Consider the following 14,303-nt stretch of genomic DNA (forward strand, 5'->3'; position numbering starts at 1 on the left):
TTGAAACCAATTTCTTTTTTTTAACTTATAAGTTTGGAAACCATTTCATATTTTTGTTTTGGCAAAAAAACAGAGTTTCTAAAATGGCAGCCATATTAGAGCAATCAGAAAACTCCATGTCAAAATAACTCTCCATTCCAGAAAAGTTGTAATAATAAGATTTTCAAAATGGCTGTCATGGTGGTCATATATGATATCTAATCAGTACCATTTTCATTTAGGATCAAGCAGACATCTCAAAATGTCTTTTGCTTAAAGCCCCATTCTGATATAATGATCAATCGAGGAACAGTTGCAATAAAAAAGACTTTTAAAATGGCCATACTGAAGGTCAGGTCGGCATCATATTAATTTGGAACTAACTACACATTATAAGTGTTCTTTTTATAAAAAGCACATATCAATGGGACTTCACTGTGGGGGAGTAGTGACAAGATTTTCAAGGAAGAAGCGATGGTAACAAGATTTTAATGATAATACAATTTCCAAGTTTGCTGCTGTAGCATCCATAATATAGGGCAGATCAGAGCCATTTTTATTTCTAACCCAGCAGACACCATAACAAGTCGTCTTGTGAAAAATTGATATGACTTTATTGTTGAGAAGAATAATATGTAGCAATAACATCATCATCATCAATTCCATAACCCAAGAGATCTTAGGGGCACCAGAGATGACTTCACAACCAATTCTCTCCATCTTTCCTCATTCTCAACTGCACTTTGAGAATCTTCAAACCCCATGCCTGTCCACTCTTTAGTGTTGTCTTCCCACCTCCTTTTCTGTCTGCCTCTTCTTCTGCCTCCAATGTGTCTTGCAAGACTGTTTCTGCGTCCAAATGATCTTGAGACATGACCATACCACTTCAGTTTGCATATTTTTATGGTGGTCAAGAAGTCTTCATAGGGTCTGATGGCTTGTTGGATCCTGTTATGGACCTCTTTGTTGGTTACATAGTCAATGTATGAGATGCTCAAGATCATTCGGTAGCATCTCATTTTGAAGGTTTGAATCCTCTTTTGTAGATTTGATGCTAGTGTTCATGTTTCACAAGCATACAGAAAAACAGACATGACAAGAGGACACATCAGCTTTATTTTGTAACCATGAGCAATGTTTGTGTCCTTCATATTTGTCTTAACTTTGCTATTGCTGTTGTTGTCAGGGTAATCCTGCAGAGTAAATATTCATCTGAGGCTGAGAGATCTGCCTAGTAATTGAGTTTCCTATTACCTTTCCCACCCCATTTTCAATATTTTGAAAACAAAAACATCAAAGTATCTAAAATCAGATGGTCAAGGCTAGGGGAAACGTGATTATTTGCCAAATGAATTGTTACTTTTGGAGCCACTGATTGTATATAAATTGACTTTATCGGTTGTTTTCACATCTTGCACTGAACAAGTTTGAATGGCAAATATTTTGTATTTGATCTGTTTGTTATTTTTGTCTTGAACTAAAAACTTTTAGACTTAAAGTTTTAGCTGTTTACAACATTGGGAGTCAAAGAGGATCCACCAATAAAAGATATGATCACATGTTTTGGGAACATTAAAAAATATTCAGCTTACCCTATGAAATATTTATATGATTGAATAAGCAATAATGCTGTTATCTGAATTTAGTTAGCACTCATTTTTTTCTGTCTTATATTTATGTTAATACACTGTATTTACATGTAAGACTTAGTTGCTGGACAGGTCCTTGGTTTATATGGACCTGGGCAATTTGGGGTCCTAGTTGGTTATGGTTTTATAGCTCTTAATGTATATGTCCTAAGGGCAATTAGGCAAAAGAGAGGGTTTTTCTTTTCCACTTTTAATCAAACCCTAATGCTCCTAGTACTAACTCCCTGTACTATGTTGCACCCCAGCTTATAAACAATCCTAGTAGACTTCAGAGAAAACATTCCCTGAAGAACTTTTCTAGAACTAAACTTAAGGTCTGACTGTGTTTGCTACATACCCTTTATCTAACCCAAGTCTACATATACCAAAGTGCAAACAATCAAAACTATATAATCCAGTTAAACCCATATATCCACTCTCTCCATGCACTCTTTTGCAACTTGTAATGTATATTGAGAATTTCCAAAATATTACATGTATATTAAATGGGAAATTACTTGTAAACTTTATCCTTATGAGCTAATTAATTCCAAATTAACTTTAACTACTTAACTCTACTTTAAGCACTGTATAACTACATGGAGAGCTTAAAATTTTACAACAATTGGTCACTAACCAAATGTTTGACTATTTAAGGAAAGTTGCTATCATTGATCTACAAACAAACAATCCCACCACTATAACAATTTCTTTATTTTAACTGCCTCAGCCAGCACCATAACCTAACACCACTGCCCCTGAGTAGCTGCATATAGTACCATATTAAACAGGGATCACAGACCCAAAATTTAACAGTAAATAAAGGTTTGCTCCTTTATCACAGACATACAATTATTAAATTTATCAAGAGAATTAAGAAATGTATATACAAATGTATCTTCTCTTCTAAACCATGATAATTACCACAGCACCATACATAATTAACTTTAACTCTATAATACTGGAGCAATGAGTCAACATTGAAATTCTCAGGCACTGACATGTGTACAAATGCATTTTAATGCGATAGTCTTTGAATTTTAAAAAACACTGTGTACAGCTTAAAAAGAAAATTTTGTACTGTCTACTGTAGCTGACTAAGTTCAACACCATGTAGTGGATGTCAAGTATTGCACAACTGTATTGCTATTATTTTTAAATGGGGGAAAATTGTATTACTTTGATTTTTAAATGGGGGCAATCAAACTGTCCACTATGAGCCATGATGTTGACATGTACAATGACAAGTATGCATGAATGGTATGTATGTAATAATAATAATAATAATAATAATAATAACTTTATTTGATGAAGGTCACCCAGTTAGTATATTATTCTATTCTCCCCAGAGACCCTCAAGATGTATAAACTATTGTAAATACAACAGGGAAAGTAAAGATTGTAGAGCATCCTTAACTAGACATGCATTAACATAATAAATTGCATGTATTTCAATATTAACAATGTACACTGCCTTTTCAATAGTAGTCATATGATTTTGTTTTGAACAGATTTAGATTTCTTTTTTATTTAATTGCTTTGGGGTGTTTATTCCACAGATAAGCACCAGAGTAAGCAAATTATTTTTTAAAGCATTTGTTCTTGGAAATAGTGATTTGCAATGATCATTTGTAATTTATCTCAATTTAGGTCCTGCTTTTCTGACTTAACATGAAGCAATACCATGCAAATATTTTGGACAAAGTTCATTCTTTACTTTGAGCATGAAAATGACCTTTTGGAAGGCTTTTGGAAGGCTAATTTGCATTCAAATTTCAGCCATTTCAATTCTGAGATTAGATTTCTTGATGCTGTATCAAATGGTAAATTTTGTGAATTGTTTCAGTATTACTATTAAGTTTTATTTCCCACAACTGTGCAGCTGTAGTTCAAAAAAAAAAGTTTGGATTTGGGGATTTTTTTTTTAACGTAGCTTTAACAATTTTTCAGTCATATCGCTACGATGTCTGGAATGTGGCAGTTTACAGTGATGTCTAGCACCGGGGCATCATGGCGCAGACATGTAGGATGATGTCCCACCCTGTCACATTATCCTGACACCAGGCCAACCAGTCCTAACACTAACCTCTTAATGCTGAGCGCCAAGCGAGGCAGCTGTTAGTACCATTTTTTAAGTCTCTGGTATGACTCGGTCGGGGATCAAACCCACGACCTCCCGCATCCGAGGCGGACGCTCTAACCACTAGGCCACCGGAGCGGTTGGTTAGTGTTAGGACTCGTCAGACGCCATCATCAAACTGTAAGAATTACAAGAAAATGTGACTTGTCTTTTGCTAGTGTATGATTGGAAAGGTGTGTGTATTTGTGTGTGTGTGTGTGTGTGGTTAGGATTTGTAACGTAACTTTTAACAATTTTTCAGTCATATCGCAATGATGTCTGCAGTGTGGCAGTTAATAGTGATGTCTAGCACTGGGGCATCATGCCGCAGACACGTAGTATGATGTCCCACCCAGTCACATTATCCTGGCACCAGACCAACTAGTCCTAACACTAACCTCTTAATGCTGAGTGCCAAGTGAGGCAGCTGTTAGTACCGTTTTTGTAAGTCTTTGGTATCACTCGACCAGGGATTGAACCCATGACCTCCTGCATCCATGGCGGACGGTCTAACCACTAGGCCACCGGAGCAGTCCCAAAAAAATAAAGAATGATTGCATTGTTGATACTGTTAAATTCCTAGAAACAGATTCCATGGAATACAGTCCAAATCTTTGAAGATATTGATGATGTTTTATATACTCGGACAGATCTGTTCATCAGTATAGTGAACAAACATGCCCCTTTAAAAACACACAGGATAAAGAACGACCACCAGCCAGGCTGGATCTCCCCAGAAATTTTAGAAGCAATAAAGAAAGAGACCAAACAAAATTAGTAGGAAATCAAACTGAATATATAATTTGGAGGAATAAAGTTAATAAAATGATATATAAAGCCAAACAAGCGCACTATAAAAAAGTGCTTGATGAAAACAAAAATAACCCAAAAGCTATCTGGAAAGTATTTACAGGGTTTGGGGCAAGCAAATGTGAAAGTAAAACGGAAATTTTATCCCTCAATCATGAGGGCATTTGTACTGATAATCTAGCTGACACCTCAAATATTTTAAACTTTTTTGTTCAAATTGCTGAAAAACTTAAAGAACCCAGAACTTCATCTGATCATCTGGAAATCAAACATATTGTGCTAAAAATATACCAAAAGTTTGAAATTCCTGAAATGAGTCCTAAATTTGTGTTGAAATATATTTAAAAAATGGATGATTGTAAAGCTACAGGACTTGATATGATTGGACCAAGGCTACTAAAGGTAGCCACACCTGCAATTGTAGAGAGGATAGCTTTCATTTATAATGAAAGTATTAGGTCTAATAAACTTCCACACACATGGAAAACTGCCAAGGTTATACCACTGCATAAAGTAGGAACAAAATAGGATGTAAATAACTACAGGCCCTTCTCTATCCTTCCTTATCTCTCCAAATTACTAAAAAAAATGTACATGATTCTTTTCTCAACTACGGTATTTGAACACTTATGATCTTATTCATCATAATCAGTCTGGCTTTTGCCAAAATCACTCCTGTTAAACTTTGATTGATAAATGGCTGAAAATATTAGATCAAGGAGAAATGGTAGGTACTATTGTGGTTGACTTTCATAAAGCTTTTGATCTTGTAAACCATGAAATTTTGCTTGAAAAACTAAAATTCTATCAATCAATGGAAAACTCCCTAAACTGGTTTACTTCTTATTTAACTGACAGAGTGCAAAAAATATCTTTAAATGGTCAACTTTCTGAAAGTAAAAATATTAATTGTGGAGTACCACAAGGCTCTATCCTTGGACCTCTGTTATTCATTCTATTTATGAACGATTTACCTGTTAAGATTAGAACTTCAATTTGTTCCACTGACCTCTATGCAGATGATACTACACTGTATGAGACTGGTAAAACCAAAACAGTAATTGAAAATAACTTACAAGATGCTCTCAACAGACCTCAAGTATGGTGCCAGGAAAACAGTATGATCATAAATACTTAAAAAACAAAAGCCCTAATAGTTACAACACAACAAAAACGAACAAGGCTAGATAGTGACAAACTCCAGGTCCGAATTGACAATGTCAGCCTCAGTATGACCTCTCAAGATAGAATTCTTGGTGTATTCGTGGATAACAATCTTACTTTGTCTACTCACTAACTGATGTAATTCATACCTCTCTCTCATCAGGGGAATTCTCATCATTTTCAAAACTGCCATTGTAAAGACTCTGCTGAAGAAACCAACACTAGACCATAACAATTTAAAGAACTACAGCCCAGTTAATAATTTCCCATTCATATCATAAATCTTAGAAAAGGTTGTTCTATCCCACCTTGTGTCTCATCTAAATTCAAACAGTCTTTTTAGCAATGTACAATCTGCATATCGCCCTTGCCACAGTACTGAAACTACTCTTCTAAAAGTAGATAATGACATTCTCTCTGCTTTCAGGATAGCGGAAAGATTACAGTCCTCACCCTCCTAGATTTGTCTGCAGCATTTGACACATTAGACCATGATATATTACTTCACCATCTCCAGCAAGTATCTGGCATTCATGATACAGTCTTAATGTGGTTCAAGTCCTACTTGGTCAACAGGACACAAATTGGGTATGTAAATGGAATACACTCCAGCCCAGTTGATATATGTTGTGGTGTTCCACAGGGGTCTGTTCTTGGACCTGTTCTCTTCATTCTATACACTCAGCCGCTCTCAAGTGTCATAGATCATCATCCAGTGTCTCACCGACTGTACGCTGATGTCACCCAAATATACAAATCTAGCCACCCAACTGAAGTTAATGCTACCATCCAAGGTGTAGAGAGGTGCATTTCTGATGTAAAATCATGGATGACATGTAACCAGCTGCAGATGAATGATGATAAAACTGAGGCCATTCTGATCACAACACAAAGATTTTCTCATTCACATCCTTTACCTCAAACAATAAATATTAGCAACACCAACATTAAATTAACACAATCAGTATGAAACCTAGGTGTTACTGTGGACAGTACTCTCACATTGCAGATAAATGATGATAAAACTGAAGCCATACTGATCACAACACAAAGACTTTCTCATTCGCATCCTTTACCTCAAACAATAAATATCAGCAACACCAACATTAAATTCACACGATCAGTACGAAACCTATGTGTTACTCTGGACAGTACTCTCATTGCACAAACATGTCATGAAAATATGCAAAGCTGCATATCTTGAGCTGAGACGCATCAGCTCCATTCGCAGATATCTTTCAGTTGATGCCACTAAAACACCTGTGTGTGCTTTAGTACTTTTAGGACTGGACTATGTAACTCAGTTTTGTCTGGTTTATCTCAATATCTACTCCAAAAACTCCAAAACATAGCTGATCGGATCTTACTTAGAGTACCACAATCAGAGCACACCATCCCTGCTGCTCTGTACCCTATACTAGCTATCCATTCGATCCTGAATCAAACACACAATCTGTTCTCTGTGCTACATTTCACTGATTGACTCTAGTCCAACATACCTATCTGACTTCACCCACGTGTACATACCAGCAAGATACTTACGCTCCTCTTCTGATAATTGTATACTCATTATTCCCACTACGAAAACAAAGTCATATGGACAGCGCTCTTTTGCATACCAGGGCCCAGCAAAGTGGAATGTATTGCCCACTGAACTTAGACACAAAGACACAGTGATCACATTCAAGAGTGTTCAAAAAAATCACTTATTTTGACTGCAAGAACAAACTTAAAAGACCTAATAATGTTATCTTAAACATTCTCAATTCTCAGCATGTTTCTTTATGGGTTTTTTTCTAATTTCATGGTGTTTGTGTTTGCAATCGTATCATTATATGTTTTTTATCTTATAGGTGTTGTCTAATGTTGTAAAGCGCTTAGAGCTTCTAATGATTAGGTACTTTACAAAGTCCTCATTATTATTATTATTATTATTATTATTATTATTAAACATATTTCTAAAAAGAATAATTCTTTTCTTTGGTTATTGAGGCAAATCAAAACATATATTCCTCTTCAGTATAGGGTCATCTTTTATAATAAAAGTTATATTCAGCCATACCTGGACTACTGTAATGTAATTTGGGGTATTACCTCTAATTTAAACATAACAAACACTTTTAAGACTCCAAAAGAGGGCTTGCCATTTAATTCTAGATCAATTTATAGACAATTTTCAGGATGCAATGAATAATATAAAGGTTTTAACAATACAAGAAAGAATATTTCTTAGAAAGGCCAAGTTGATGTATAAAGTATCCAGAAAAGACATTCCTGTCTATCTAAGCAATATCTTTCACCAAAGAGATGCTGATGGTACTCCAAATTTAAGGTCCATAAGAAGTAAAAATTACATTATACCAAGGCCAAAGAAGGAATTGTTTAAAAAAAAGTTTTCAAAATACTGGTCCACTGGTATAGAACAACATTCCCAGTGATTAAGGCAGGCTCCTAGCATTTTATCTTTTCACAATCAAAAGGCAGGCTCCTAGCATTTCATCTTTTCACAATCAATGTCTTAAATGGATGAAATCTTTAGAAAATTGAACAGTTCTAGTACAAAAATACTGCCTGCTTTTCTGTAATTTTGCATCATTTTCATAGCTGAATTTTTCAATGCAGGATTATATTTTATGTTTTATATATGTTTATGTTTTTACTGATGCCCGTGCATGTGTTCCAGGCTTGATACTTTGAATTTTAAAATTACTTAATTATTTAGTGTCAAGCCAGACTCTTCACATCATGTTGTATATACTGTATATATTGTACATAACAGATAGAAGGCCTCAAGGTAGATTTAAGTTCTGTAACTAATTGGGTTACCTCCTCTAAATAAAGTCTTTATTATTATTATTGTATTGTAAAAAAAGATTCTGATAGCTGAGTGGTAGGTAACATTTTATCCTCTAAAAAAAAGTAAAAATATTGAGGTAACAGAACAAATGTGTTCTTCCTGCTTAAACCAGTCTTATCAACATGGACTCCCAAAACCTTTTCCGCATCCACATTTTCAATTTCATTGTTGAAGATACACAGCTCAAGATTTGGATTTCTTTTTGCTGATAATCTTAGTTAGTTCCAATCAATACTGCCTTGTCTTTTAGAGGATTGATAGATATGTTATATACTATTCAACTTGATATAAATATTCACCCAGTTGTTTGTTCAAATTTATAAAGTTAGAATCAGACTTAGGCAAAGTAGTATCATCAGTATATAGATCAGTTTTTGAATGTTGAGCATAGGAAGCAAGCCATTTATAAACAATATGAATAATACTGGCCCTAAAATAAATCCCTGTGTAACTCCTTTGTGGATGAAAGTGAGCTCTTATTTAATGTGATCTATAACAACTTGTTGGCTTCTGTCACATGGATATGATCTGAACCATGATAGTGACAAGTGAAAACATTTGTACTTTCAAGGTTCCATTAAAGTATATTATGGTCAAAGACCTTAAAGTAAAGGTAGACGGTTCCAACCAATTTTCCATTGTCAATTGCAAGCAACTATTTGATCAATGAACTTTGTTAGTTGTTGTTGTTATTGTAGGGTTTAATGCCATTTATCAGCACATGATAGGCTACACATGGTGGCCAGTATTAATGGAGGAAGAACCGGGAAAACCCTGGAAAGAACCACCAACCCACAAGAAGCTACTGGCAAGCTTCCTCACATACCTTGAGGATGATTATGAAAGCTTGTTGTATGCCAACAGGTCCAAAAACACAGAGTGAAACATAATCATCTCAGGTCTACCGCCAAGAAGGGATGTACATACATATGACTCAACTAAATGACACACTAAGTACTTTGTGTGAATATTTCCAAATACTATTTGTTACACAATACAGGACCTTCTTCAAAGACAATCAAGTGAACAAACAATTATACCAGCGAGACCAAATCCACTTGTCTAACACAGGTACTGTTGTTGTTGTTGTGGGGTTTAACGCCATTTTTCAGCACGATAGGCTATACATGGCGGCCAGTATTAATGGTGGAGGAAGAACCCGGAAAACCCCGGAAAGAACCACCGACCCACGAGAAGCTACTGGCAAGCTTTCTCACATGCCCACATTGGCTGAATCTTAGACTCGAACCGCCGCAGACAGAGGTGAGATGGCAGTGATCTGTAACGAAGAGCGCTTTAGACCACTCGGCCACTCGGGGCCCCAAACACAGGTACTGCCATACTCCTTAGGAATATAGACCGGTACATAAGACTTATAAAAGGGGTTAGGCATGAGTCGGAAAACTGCTTGTATTGTGAAGAGCATGGTCATGTAACAGTGGTGTCTGCATGGAAAACAGATTTGTTGCCATCTTTGTAATGAACTAGGACATAAGCAAAAGTTGTGCACATACCAGTAGGTAGAAGGCTATGATGTATAGGCCTATGCAACACATATCCAGCAACAAAATGAATTAGAATGTGTATACTTTTCAATGTAATAATTATAATTCTATAAACAGATTTCAGGCACTATCTGATTTGTGTACAAAGTGCAACTTGTTAACATGTAAACAACTATGTGATACTGTTCAACTTATTTCTCCCTCTGAGGCTACTCAAGTGTCCAATATATCAATGTCTTGTAGGTATGTAAATCGGTCTCATATTGAACATTCTCACATGTCCACTACATGTGTGGTCATGGTACAATAGATGGATCTTGTATGTTATCTTCTTCATGTGTATATGTAAATAATCAAGGCAATGTAAAGAAATCTGTCAAGCCTAAAAACAATACATGGCATACTACCTTGTCTGAAAATCAATCCTCTGATCAAAATTGTCATGTCTTTGGGCACCTCAAAAGAGGTCTGCAAGTAATCAACCTAAATATTCAACACATCCTCCCTAAACTGAATGAGATAAAGTTAATATTACTGCAAATTAGATGAGTCAATATTCTAGGTCTATGTAAAACCTTTCCTTCTGATGACACTGATGATTTGGCTCTCCATACAGGGGTTCTCACCTCTGTATGCGTGGGTTCAAGTCTCGGATTCGGCTAATGTGGGTATGTAAGAAAGCTTGCCAGTACCTTCTCGTGGTTCGGTGGTTCTTTCTGGGGGGTTCCCGGGTTCTTCCTCTACCATTAATACTGGCCGCCATGTATAGCCTATCATGATGACAGGCAAATTGTAAGCAACGACATGAGCCCCTGTGCATCCAACACATACATTGGACTTACACTCTAGATCAATTTTGGGCTCAAAATCACACACTAGTATTTCCAGTGACATTTTCCCAATGTCCAACAGACCGATATACATGAAATTCATTGTCATCATTGCTATCACCAGCCAGTATTTGCCGACTGAAAACATCTGAAGACAAACCGTGTTGTGATTCAACCATTTTGGTTTCCTGTGTGGCCCTTATTTGAAAGAAGCAATTGTAAAACTTCCATGATGAAAGTAAGGTTTAAATTACCATAACTGCTTGTTTCAGGGCGCAATGAAACAATCAAATTTAGTTTAGGTGGCGCTCTACAGTTTCAACTTTTGCATAGGGTTAGAATTTTAAAGAAGAAGAATTTCCCTGGCTTTCCTCACTGTTAATACTGGCTATTTAAAAAAAGACCTTCTATATCTTACGTATAATTCAAAGAATCTTTAATTCCCTTTATTTTTTGGCGTATGATTGATGAGAGACAGCTTGGCCTTACTCCATATGTGCACCTTACAAAAAAGTGCTAGCTCCACTTGTTCATTTTCACTTTCTGAACTTCAGAGGAATATAATATAAGAAAGAGCCGACAACTCTTTTTACATTTTATATATTTGGTAATTCATTCATTGCCCTTTCAGAAGCTCATATGATCAGGTCTGGCAAAATTAATTTTCCCTATTTTAATAGCTGCTATGGATAGTGTACTTTTAGACTAATTCAGGCTAATTTTTTAGCACAAGGTAGCAGTCGTTTTAGTTAGCAGTGTGCTTAGATCATGTACAATTTCCAAAAGTACAATATCCAAAGAAATATCATCCACATTACATTAATTTAGCATAGAGGTATGCCAACATTCTCTCCATTCATGTTGAACGGAAGTATCCAGCTATTTTAACATTTGCGCATTAAGCGCTGCAAGACTGCTAATGGCAGCATGAATTACATTGTGAAGTGCACTTCTAAAGTTGAACTGCATACTGTACAAAGCAGATGTTTGATATCTGGGACATTGACGTAATTTGTGGAATGCATATCACTGCTTTAAAAGTATGTGAATTCATACAAATCTGATGCACTCGCATGTACTGGCATCATTTCTGACCCAATGTTTTATTCATGTGAGTTAGAGTCTGCAAGGAAGGGGTTAAATATGATTTTCAATATATATTCTTTTTTCTTCTGACAACCCCACCAGCGACTTTTCATTTCGTTAACACAACCCACAACAGAAGTGATTTTCCTAACCAGCCTTCCACTGTCAGAATCAAAATAATTTGAAACACAACTGCCTAAAGATGTTTTTTTTTGAAGTGCCATCCACTGTTTTCTTTATATTATATATGTTTTACTGGAACAGCCCTAAATCAGATACAAGACTACCTCATTAATATGTGTAGTTCTCACTCAAAAGAACTTATTTTCCAGGTTTGACTAAAACCTAATAAAAGATGTGGCTAGCTGAGTTGTAACATGCTTAGTAGTTAGATGTAAAATCACTTATATTATCAAAAACACCTATCTTACTCAAGATCTTGATAGCATATGTAGCTTATATTAAAAGTCTGATCAAAGCCAGATAAGAAATATATTCTCTGCATTGGTAACATGCTCAGCTACTCAGATGAAGAATGAATTCATTGGCATGCATAGATCTTAGTCATTATTGAACACATTGTCATGCATAGATCATACTCATTACTGAACTCATTAACATGCATGGTTCATATTCATTATTGAACTCATTAGCATGCATGCATCATACTCATTATTGAACTCATTAGCATGCATGCATCATACTCATTATTGAACTCATTAGCATGCATGCATCATACTCATTATTGAACTCATTAGCATGCATGCATCATACTCATTATTGAACTCATTAGCATGCATGGATCATACTCATTATTGAACTCATTAGCATGCATGCATCATACTCATTATTGAACTCATTAGCATGCATGCATCATACTCATTATTGAACTCATTAGCATGCATGCATCATACTCATTATTGAACTCATTAGCATGCATGCATCATACTCATTATTGAACTCATTAGCATGCATAGATCATACTATTAGTAAGAGATTAGTATTTTAATACTAAACATGTTAAAATAAACAGTAATTATTGCTATCTTCATATAATGTGCATTGTTATACTCTCCTTAAGTGGGCCTTAAGGGAGAATAGGCCTTGACTAATAAGTCACCCTCTATAAATAAAGTATTATTATTATTATTATTACTAGTTATTGAACTCATTATCATGCATAGATCTTACTCATTATTGAACTCATTAGCATGCATGCATCATACTCATTATTGAACTCATTAGCATGCATGCATCATACTCATTATTGAACTCATTAGCATGCATGGATCATACTCATTATTGAACTCATTAGCATGCATAGATCATACTCATTATTGAACTCATTAACATGCATGCATCATACTCATTATTGAACTCATTAGCATGCATGGATCATACTCATTATTGAACTCATTAGCATGCATGCATCATACTCATTATTGAACTCATTAGCATGCATGCATCATACTCATTATTGAACTCATTAGCATGCATGCATCATACTCATTATTGAACTCATTAGCATGCATGGATCATACTCATTATTGAACTCATTAGCATGCATAGATCTTACTCATTATTGAACTCATTAGCATGCATGCATCATACTCATTATTGAACTCATTAGCATGCATGCATCATACTCATTATTGAACTCATTAGCATGCATGCATCATACTCATTATTGAACTCATTAGCATGCATGGATCATACTCATTATTGAACTCATTAGCATGCATGCATCATACTCATTATTGAACTCATTAGCATGCATGCATCATACTCATTATTGAACTCATTAGCATGCATGCATCATACTCATTATTGAACTCATTAGCATGCATGCATCATACTCATTATTGAACTCATTAGCATGCATAGATCATACTATTAGTAAGAGATTAGTATTTTAATACTAAACATGTTAAAATAAACAGTAATTATTGCTATCTTCATATAATGTGCATTGTTATACTCTCCTTAAGTGGGCCTTAAGGGAGAATAGGCCTTGACTAATAAGTCACCCTCTATAAATAAAGTATTATTATTATTATTATTACTAGTTATTGAACTCATTATCATGCATAGATCTTACTCATTATTGAACTCATTAGCATGCATGGATCATACTCATTATTGAACTCATTAGCATGCATAGATCATACTCATTATTGAACTCATTAACATGCATGGATCATACTCATTATTGAACTCATTAGCATGCATAGATCATACTCATTATTGAACTCATTAGCATGCATGCATCATACTCATTATTGAATTTATTAACATGCATAGATCTTATTCATTATTGAACTCATC

General features: G+C 35.2%; 1 protein-coding gene across 4 annotated transcripts in view; it reads right to left on the reverse strand.

The window, feature by feature from the left end:
- LOC149795952 (uncharacterized) overlaps positions 1–14,303 on the reverse strand; it is a 209,840-nt gene that overhangs the window by 32,474 nt on the left and 163,063 nt on the right. The gene's annotated exons all lie outside the window — the stretch shown is intronic.

This window comes from Sinohyriopsis cumingii, chromosome 7 (genome assembly GCF_028554795.1).
Source record: "Sinohyriopsis cumingii isolate HCF-2022 chromosome 7, ASM2855479v2, whole genome shotgun sequence".
Classification (NCBI taxonomy): Eukaryota; Metazoa; Mollusca; class Bivalvia; order Unionida; family Unionidae; genus Sinohyriopsis; species Sinohyriopsis cumingii.